Source organism: Prionailurus viverrinus, chromosome B4, assembly GCF_022837055.1.
Source record: "Prionailurus viverrinus isolate Anna chromosome B4, UM_Priviv_1.0, whole genome shotgun sequence".
NCBI classification, from domain to species: Eukaryota; Metazoa; Chordata; class Mammalia; order Carnivora; family Felidae; genus Prionailurus; species Prionailurus viverrinus.
In genome coordinates this window covers 73,190,928-73,199,251 of record NC_062567.1, presented here as the reverse complement: position 1 = coordinate 73,199,251, position 8,324 = coordinate 73,190,928, and the positions used below count along the sequence as shown (strand labels likewise).

The 8,324-nt window shown below is 40.1% G+C and overlaps 1 pseudogene; it reads left to right on the top strand.

The window, feature by feature from the left end:
- Nucleotides 1-523: 523 nt before the first annotated feature.
- On the top strand, nt 524-3,361 carry LOC125170607 (60S ribosomal protein L31-like; annotated as a pseudogene).
- Nucleotides 3,362-8,324: the final 4,963 nt, after the last annotated feature.

Sequence of the window (8,324 nt, the reverse complement as noted above, 5' to 3'; positions counted from 1 at the left end):
CCTTTCAAGTGGCTCCTGTGTCCCTTTGACATACTTCACCATTGTGGGGTGTTTTTTTTTTTGTTTTTTTTTTTTGAGCAATTCATTACTTTCTGGCACTATAAGATGCTCCAGGATCATTTTGTTTATTTCTTGCCTTAGTCCTAGAATCAGCCATTTCTCCAAGGAACTGTTTCCTTTTATTGGAAAATGTTACTATAAACACATGATTGCGGGGGGGGGGGGGCGGGGGGGGGCCTGGCTAGCTCAGTCGGCAGCATCTGCTACTCTTGATCTCAGAGTCATGAGTTCAAGCCCAACGTTGTGGGTAGGGTTTACTTAAAAAAAGAAAAAAAGAAAGAAACACAGGATAGGTGTGCTTGTTGCTATTGGGGTATCATTGCTTCTATGCACTTTCAGCTAACAGAAAAAGGAAATATATATATGTATACTAACCTGTGTACATACACACATATTTATTAATATTTTATATGTAATTACATGTATATTACATGTATATTAAGCTAAATATGGATTCATACCGATGTCTCCAACTCGAATCCATTATCACGTTTTAACTTTCTCTTCTTGTTTGCCTATAACCTCTAACTCCAATAGTAAGAAAGAAACTTGGCTCCCACCATCCACCATACATATTTAATCGTTCAGTTCCAGTATAGATATATAGTGGTTTCAGGATTGTTAACTTGTACCCTCTTGGGAAACAACTTTATTGCCTAGAATACAGGACTTATGGACAATTCCTCTTGCCTTTAGTCTTACAGATTCCACCCATCTCCAAAGTTATTTGGATCAGCACTTTTTCTCCCTATCCTCTTCAGGGAGCTTGTTTCATACATTTGTAATGCAATTAGATTCTTTTATCACATTCTATTCTGAGATCCCCTGACCTCCTTAATGGCTTGGGAATAGTTTTTGAAACTCACTCTCTTGGTGTCAAGGGAGTTCTTTGCTACTAGGATATCATTATTTGTATTCAGTGAGCAGAATCAGGAATTTTTTTTTCATGGTTATAATCTTTTTTTTTATTTCTTTAATATTTATTTATTTTTGAGAGAGAGAGACAGACAGAGCACAAGCAGGGGAGGGGCAGAGAGAGAGGGAGGCACAGAATCTGAAGCAGGCTCCAGGCTCTGAGCTGTCAGCACAGAGCTTGATGCGGGGCTTGAACTCATGAACCGTGAGATCATGACCTGAGCCAAAGTCAGCCACTTAACCGACTGAGCCACTCAGGCGCCCCTATAATCTTTTTTTTTAAACAACAGCTTTATGTAAATATAATTAATGTACCATACGATTCACCATACGATTACAATGTAATGGTTGTAAGTATATTCATAGAGTTATGCAACCATCACCATAATCAATTTCAGAGAACTTTCATCACCCCACTAAGAAATCTTGTATACATTAGTAGTCACTCCCCCTTTTCTCCAACTTCTTTCCACATACCCTCTCTCCACCATCCCCAGGCAACCACTGATTTACTTTATGTCTGTATGAATTTGTCTCTTCTGAACATCTTACATAAATGAAACCATACAATATATGGCCTTCTATGTCTAGCTTCTTTCACTTAGCAACATGTTTTCAAAGTTCATCTCTGGAGACAAACCAAGAAACAAACTCTTAACTATAGAGAACAAACATGGTTACCAGAAGGGAGGTGGATAAGAGGATGGATGAAATAGGTGATGGAGATTAAGAGTACACTTATGATGAGCACTGAGTAATGCCTAAAATTGTTGAATCACTATATTGTACACCTGAAACTAATATAACACTGTATGTTAACTATACTGGAATTAAAATTAAAAACTTAAGGGGCGCCTGGGTGGTGCAGTCGGTTAAGCGTCTGACTTCAGCCAGGTCATGATCTTGTGGTCCGTGAGTTCGAGCCCTGCGTCGGGCTCTGGGCTGATGGCTCAGAGCCTGGAGCCTATTTCCGATTCTGTGTCTCCCTCTCTCTCTGCCCTTCCCCCGTTCATGCTCTGTCTCTCTCTGTCCCAAAAATAAATAAACGTTGAAAAAAAATTTTTTTTAAATTAAAAACTTAATTTAAAAAATGCAAAAAACCTATATTCTAGTGGAGTCACAAACGATAGATAGATAGATAGATAGATAGATAGATAGATAGATAACCTTCAGGTAGCTGTAAATGCTATATAAGAATAATAATAAGGTTTGAGAGGGGAGGGTAATGTGTGGAAACTGGGTGGCTCAGTTGGTTGGGCATCTGACTCTTGATTTTGGCTCGGGTCATGATCTCACTATTTGTGGGATCAAGTCCTGTGTTGGGCTCTGTGCTGATAGCACAGAGGTCTCTAACTTGCTTGCTTCACGTTTTACCTTCCCTTCTTGTTTCAACCATTTGGATTCAGTAATTCAGCTTTAGAATGTGGTAACCTTAACACCACTAGCCTGAAAACCTGATAGACCATTGCATCTGGCTATTGTCCCATGGCTCCATACCTTACATCTCACCTCTCTGCCCATCCTGGACACTTAGGACATCACTAATTGTATCATCTGGGGAGGGACACTAGTCACTCATGCCCTGTCAAATCCTGAAAGTCTTCCTCTAAAACTCTCACGTCAGATTCTTCCTTTCCATTTTCACTGCCATCAGCCTAGTCCAGACTTCCATTATCTCTTGCATCTTTTTTAAAACATATGTCCATCTTCACATGACTTTGCCACTAGACCATAGGTTAACTGGAAAGGAAATAGAATACCGTGAATTCTGCTCTAAAATAGGATACCAGTAGTAAACCAAACCATGGCACGGGACTCCATATACAAAAATTTACTACAGTGAATTTCAGACAGTAGGTTTACCACTCATTAGCATGTCAAGAAATCAACTAAGTGACTTGTGACCAGTATTTAAAAAGTGAAATAGAATAGGAAGCGACCCAGAAGTTGTACTTGTAATGTTGCTTTCCCTCTCCCACAGTACCTCGCACTCTTCCTTTCCAATCAGGGTCCAGCAGAAATGATCCCACAAAAAAGGGTGGCAAGAGGAAGGGCCATTCTGCCAGCAAGGAGGTAGTGACCAGAGAATACACCATCAACATTCACAAGCGCATCCATGGAGTGGGTTTCAAGAAGCATGCACCTTAGGCACTGAAAGAGATCTGGAAATTCACCATGAAGGTGATAGGCGTGTTGACACCAGGCTCAACAAAGCTGTCTGGGCCAAAGGAATAAGGAATGTTCTGTACCATATGCGTGTGCAGTTGTCCAGAAAACCTAACAAGGATGAAGATTCACCAAACAAGTTCTATACATTGGTTACCTACCCTGTGTACCTGTCGTCACTTTCAAAAATCTACAGACAGTTAATGTGGATGAGAACTAGTCACTGATTTTTCAGATTAAGGTGCATAAAAGAAGGGAAATAGGATAGGATAGAAAATATCAGAGAATATTATGCATAGTAAGAGTATTACTTTGTTTGGGGTATATGATATGAATGCAAAATGTATTTTCTACAATGCATCAATGGCCAAAAGGTTGGAAAAATACTGACTAGTGGTATTGTAAATGCTCTGCTAAAAAAAAGTCATTAGAAATAACTTAAATGTAGGGGCGCCTGGGTGGCGCAGTCGGTTAAGCGTTCGACTTCAGCCAGGTCACGATCTCGCGGTCCGTGAGTTCGAGCCCCGCATCGGGCTCTGGGCTGATGGCTCGGAGCCTGGAGCCTGTTTCCCATTCTGTGTCTCCCTCTCTCTCTGCCCCTCCCCTGCTCATGCTCTGTCTCTCTCTGTCCCAAAAATAAATAAACGTTGAAAAAAAAAAAAAAAAAGAAAGAAAGAAATAACTTAAATGTTAAGCTTGATCTATATTTAGCATGAAAAAGTATACTAGAAGGCCTACAAAGGCCTTCAGACTTTTTGGGTTTGAACTCTGGTTCTGTTGCTTACTTGGTGACCTTCAGCAACTTACTTAAACATTTTGTGCAATTTTATCATCTGTAAAATGGGGATAATTATAGCACCTATCTCTGAGAGTTATAATGAGCTATAAATGAGCCAATACAAGTAAAATGCCTAGAACAGAGCCTAGCACATAGCAGTAAATTAAGAAATGTTAGGGGCGCCTGGGTGGCGCAGTCGGTTAAGCGTCCAACTTCAGCCAGGTCACGATCTTGCGGTCCGGGAGTTCGAGCCCCGCGTCAGGCTCTGGGCTGATGGCTCAGAGCCTGGAGCCTGTTTCCGATTCTGTGTCTCCCTCTCTCTCTGCCCCTCCCCCGTTCATGCTCTGTCTCTCTCTGTCCCAAAAATAAATAAACGTTGAAAAAAAAAAAAAAAGAAATGTTAGCTATTATTATCAATATTCTCAAATTACTTGGCAATAGAAGTCATATTTTTAAATCCCATTTTTCTAACAATTACCATTTCAAGTCAGGTCATAAGGCTTCTCACACATAGAGACTAGGCCTATCATCTATGGATTTCAATACAGAATCTTTGGGTGATCACCTCAGGATCCAAAAGCCCCTTATAGGTGCTGTTCTGAGAAAACTATGTTGTCCCTGCAACCTGCTTTGTATCTCTCTCTTAGACACTGCCAAACATACCCAAATGTTCTGAGAAGATGTGGATCGTACTGTCCTGTTCATGCCTGTGAACACAATTTCTACCAAGTCTTTTGTTTGAGGGCCCTCGTTTAATAAAACTTGTATTAATACACACTGAGCAGATGACTTCCTTCATTTATACAGTATGAGAATCCAGCAACATGATGCTTAGCAATACAAGGATGGACTATGTTTCACTCCAATTATACTGCTGACACATTGCTCTTTGAGAGCTCCTCTCCTAGTGGTTTAACAACTAGCTCTAAGATAAAGAGGCAAAAAAAAAAAAAAAAAAAAAAAAAGCGCCCAGATTTGTAGCATGGCCAATTTCTATGGTGTAAATGTTCCCATCATGACCAATTTCAAGCTACCAGTGTGACGTCCCTGAATACAGAGTTGGAAAGAGCTGCCTATATTCTGCTCGCGTGAGCCCTAACAAGCAGTCCCCAGCATACCATCTGCATGTGACTATTTCATGTTTTCTGCCCAGTGTACATGTAAGAATGAAAGCATTTTTAATTATCAAACGTTTCTTTGTTCTGAAAACACCATTCAGTGGACTTTTCGGTTATGCCAAGGAAAAGGAAACATTTTATTCTAAAATGAAGATTTTGAGACAATGTGACTCCAAGGCACTGAACAAAGGTCTGGATAATGTAAAATGTGAATCTCTCCAGACTCTTCTTTTTTGAAGTTTATTTACGTATTTTGAGAAAGAGAGAGAGAGAGCATGTGCAGGCAGGGAAGGGGCAAAGAGAGAGGGAGGGGGAGAGAGAGAGAGAGAGAGAGAGAGAGAGAGAGAGAGAGAATCCCAAGCAGGCTCCATGCTGTCAGCACAGAGCCTGACACAGGGCTCAAACTCACCAACTGTGAGATCATGACCTGAACCAAAATCCAAGAGTCGGCTGCTTAACCAACTGACCCAGCCAGGTGCCCCAGACTGTTCTTTTGAAAAGGCATTCTTTTCTAAATTAGAATTCAGATCACGCAGTCCCTAAAAATGATCTCCTGTTCTTATTAGATAAGCAAATGAGAAGGAGAGATCAGATGAATGTAGAAAGGCTTTAGGGGCAAAGTCTTTGCCTCACATTGAAAACGGACTACCAGGTTGAATGGGCTGGGATTGCAGAGCCCAATCTGAACCACTCACCTAAAGACCTCAGGGAGTGTTATTACATGTTGAATAACCTAGATGTGGGGAAGTGCAAGGATGAGGCATCACGGGGTTCTGAAGGATTGTCCTGGTAGGGCCTTTATGGCAAAGTCAACTCCAGGGGGAGCAGACATTCTGAGTCTCCACTACCCCATAAGGGGACGGTGAGACCCAAGACCCTACAGTCTTCACCTTGACACAAGTGTGATGTACTACATAATTTATTTCCATATAAAGAGCATTCTCTATTAAACAATACATAGAGTAGTGGTTCAAAGTCAAACGCTGGAGACAGATAGGTCCAGGTTTGAATTTTCATTTTGTCACATATCAGCTGTGAGAGACCTTGGGCATATTATCTAATTTCTCTGAACCTCAGTTTCCTCAAGAGAGGAAAAAAAGTGAATATAATTGTACCTACCCCTAAGAATTATTTTGAGGATTAAACTAGATAATATAGTATTTAGCCTTGATAAAGTACTAAAAAATTAGTAATAATCACAATAATAAATATCTCTTCAGACCCACTTCGGAGGCTAGATGCCTGATGGAAGTAGATATTTATGTCATCTCAGCATCAATGTTTACTAAATCTCAACCCAGATTTGCAATTGTTTTCAGAGCTATAACCGTAAGTTCAGAGCTATAACCGTCTACATCTGGGTAGGAGACACACAGGAAGCAAAATTTGAAGTCTATATTTGTATAGGATGGCTTGAGTAAGTGGGTTGTACTGGTCTCTGAAGCTCACCTAAGAGCCAGTATTTCATTTCAAGACAATGCAGGTTATTTCTGGGGATCTTTGTCAGAATCTCTGGACTCCTATTTGAAATGGTGCCATCATTCGCACCAGGACTTCTGTTGTCACTAAGGTGACCTCAAGCTGTCAACAAATGTTGATGCGACCTCAGAACTGGAAGTCATCTAAATCTGATGAAATCTTTCTTGACTGTGTTCTTCTCTCAGACTCTTTATTATGCATTTAGTTAAGCTGGTAACACCAGATATAAGCTTTACTTTAATTAAACCATTCTCCAGTGTCCTCTCACCACCCTGCACTGAAAGAGCAGGCATTCACGGAGACGACACTGAGGATGGAACTCTTTGTGTCAAGTCTCCATTTTACGCTGATTTTCACTGAACACAAGATGGACTGTTTGCAGCAGGACCATTGGGGATAACGGGCACTGGATTTTGTGCAATGATTTTTATCTCTGGTGTTTCTGGCGCTGATTAAGGTTTCAGGCAAACAGAGGCACTGAGGACCTAGCAACAATTGCTACGGAGCTTCCTGGTTGCCAGCAACAGTAAATGCCACAGAGACACAAAGACTCAACCTTTCACATGTACACAATGAAACCTGGAGCTTGGTTTCCTATTTCAGACACAACAGAATCTTCCAGGTAGAGCACAACAGCTTCTTCTTTCCCCCATTTATACTAGATTTTTAAAATTTTGTACAGAAACACACTGCCCGGGAGCCTGTATGACAATGTTCAAGAACACTTACATTCTAACCTCTCTCTTAGTACTGTCCATTTTCACTATTTTGAGAGATAAATGGAATGAAATAGTATTGTGTATCTGATCTGGAATTTTAAATAAGGTGTGACTTGTTTAATGTGTTTGGAATTGGCAATCTTCTCTACAAAGTTATGGTTAGTTTCTACCCTTCTGATAATATTCAGGAATATTATCTGAAAGATCTTCTCCAAGTACAGTCTCTAATTTGTTTTTAGAAAAGGTAGAAGCATACAGAATATGAAATAGAGCACTGGCAATTTAAGGTTTTTCCATGACTCATTCAAGGAAATTGCATAATAGCCCTTCCTCTGCCAACCTCACACACTCTTCTCAAATACCTTGCTCTTTTCTTTATTCCATTCCCCCACCCCTGTCACCTTTTCTGTCCTTTCTATATGCCATTATACTTTTTCTCTCTTTTCTCTTAAGACTGTAAAACTCTCTAGGGTATAGTCATGTGTTATGCAAGGTGATAAGGGAACTGAAGTGCCCCTAAGCTTGCTAGTCTGTCTCCTAGCAACGTATGACATGTTGCTTAGTAACATGAGGGGTGAGAGTGAAGTCTCTCTCACATATCTAAAAATACTGAAATCATTAACAAAAAATAATAGCGGGCTTATTAAGATATACCATGTTTACCATATAAGTTTACCATGGAGGGAACTTATTTCAGCCCATGCTATCTTGAGTAAACCTCTATAATTCTTATAATCAGTATATTAGAAAAACAGATAGCTTTTCTTATAAAGAGATAAAACAGCCTTTTCTAATCCTTTCTTTTCTACACATGCATAATCAATGTTTCTGCAGAATGAAGAAGTGTTTCCTAAATGATCTCTTAGGCTGAACAGATGAAGAAAAACACAGCCTTTCCTCTTCTCTGCACATGCATAATTGATTTGTAAATCTAAATGAAGACTGAGAAATGTTTCCCAAAACACCTCTGTAGGCTGGGTGTCATTTGGGAGTTATGTCTTTTAAGATTACAACAGTCTGGAGAGTAATTCTCTGCAAACTTATTCAGTGGTTTTCAGAATTCAGAAATAACTGAATCATACCACCCAA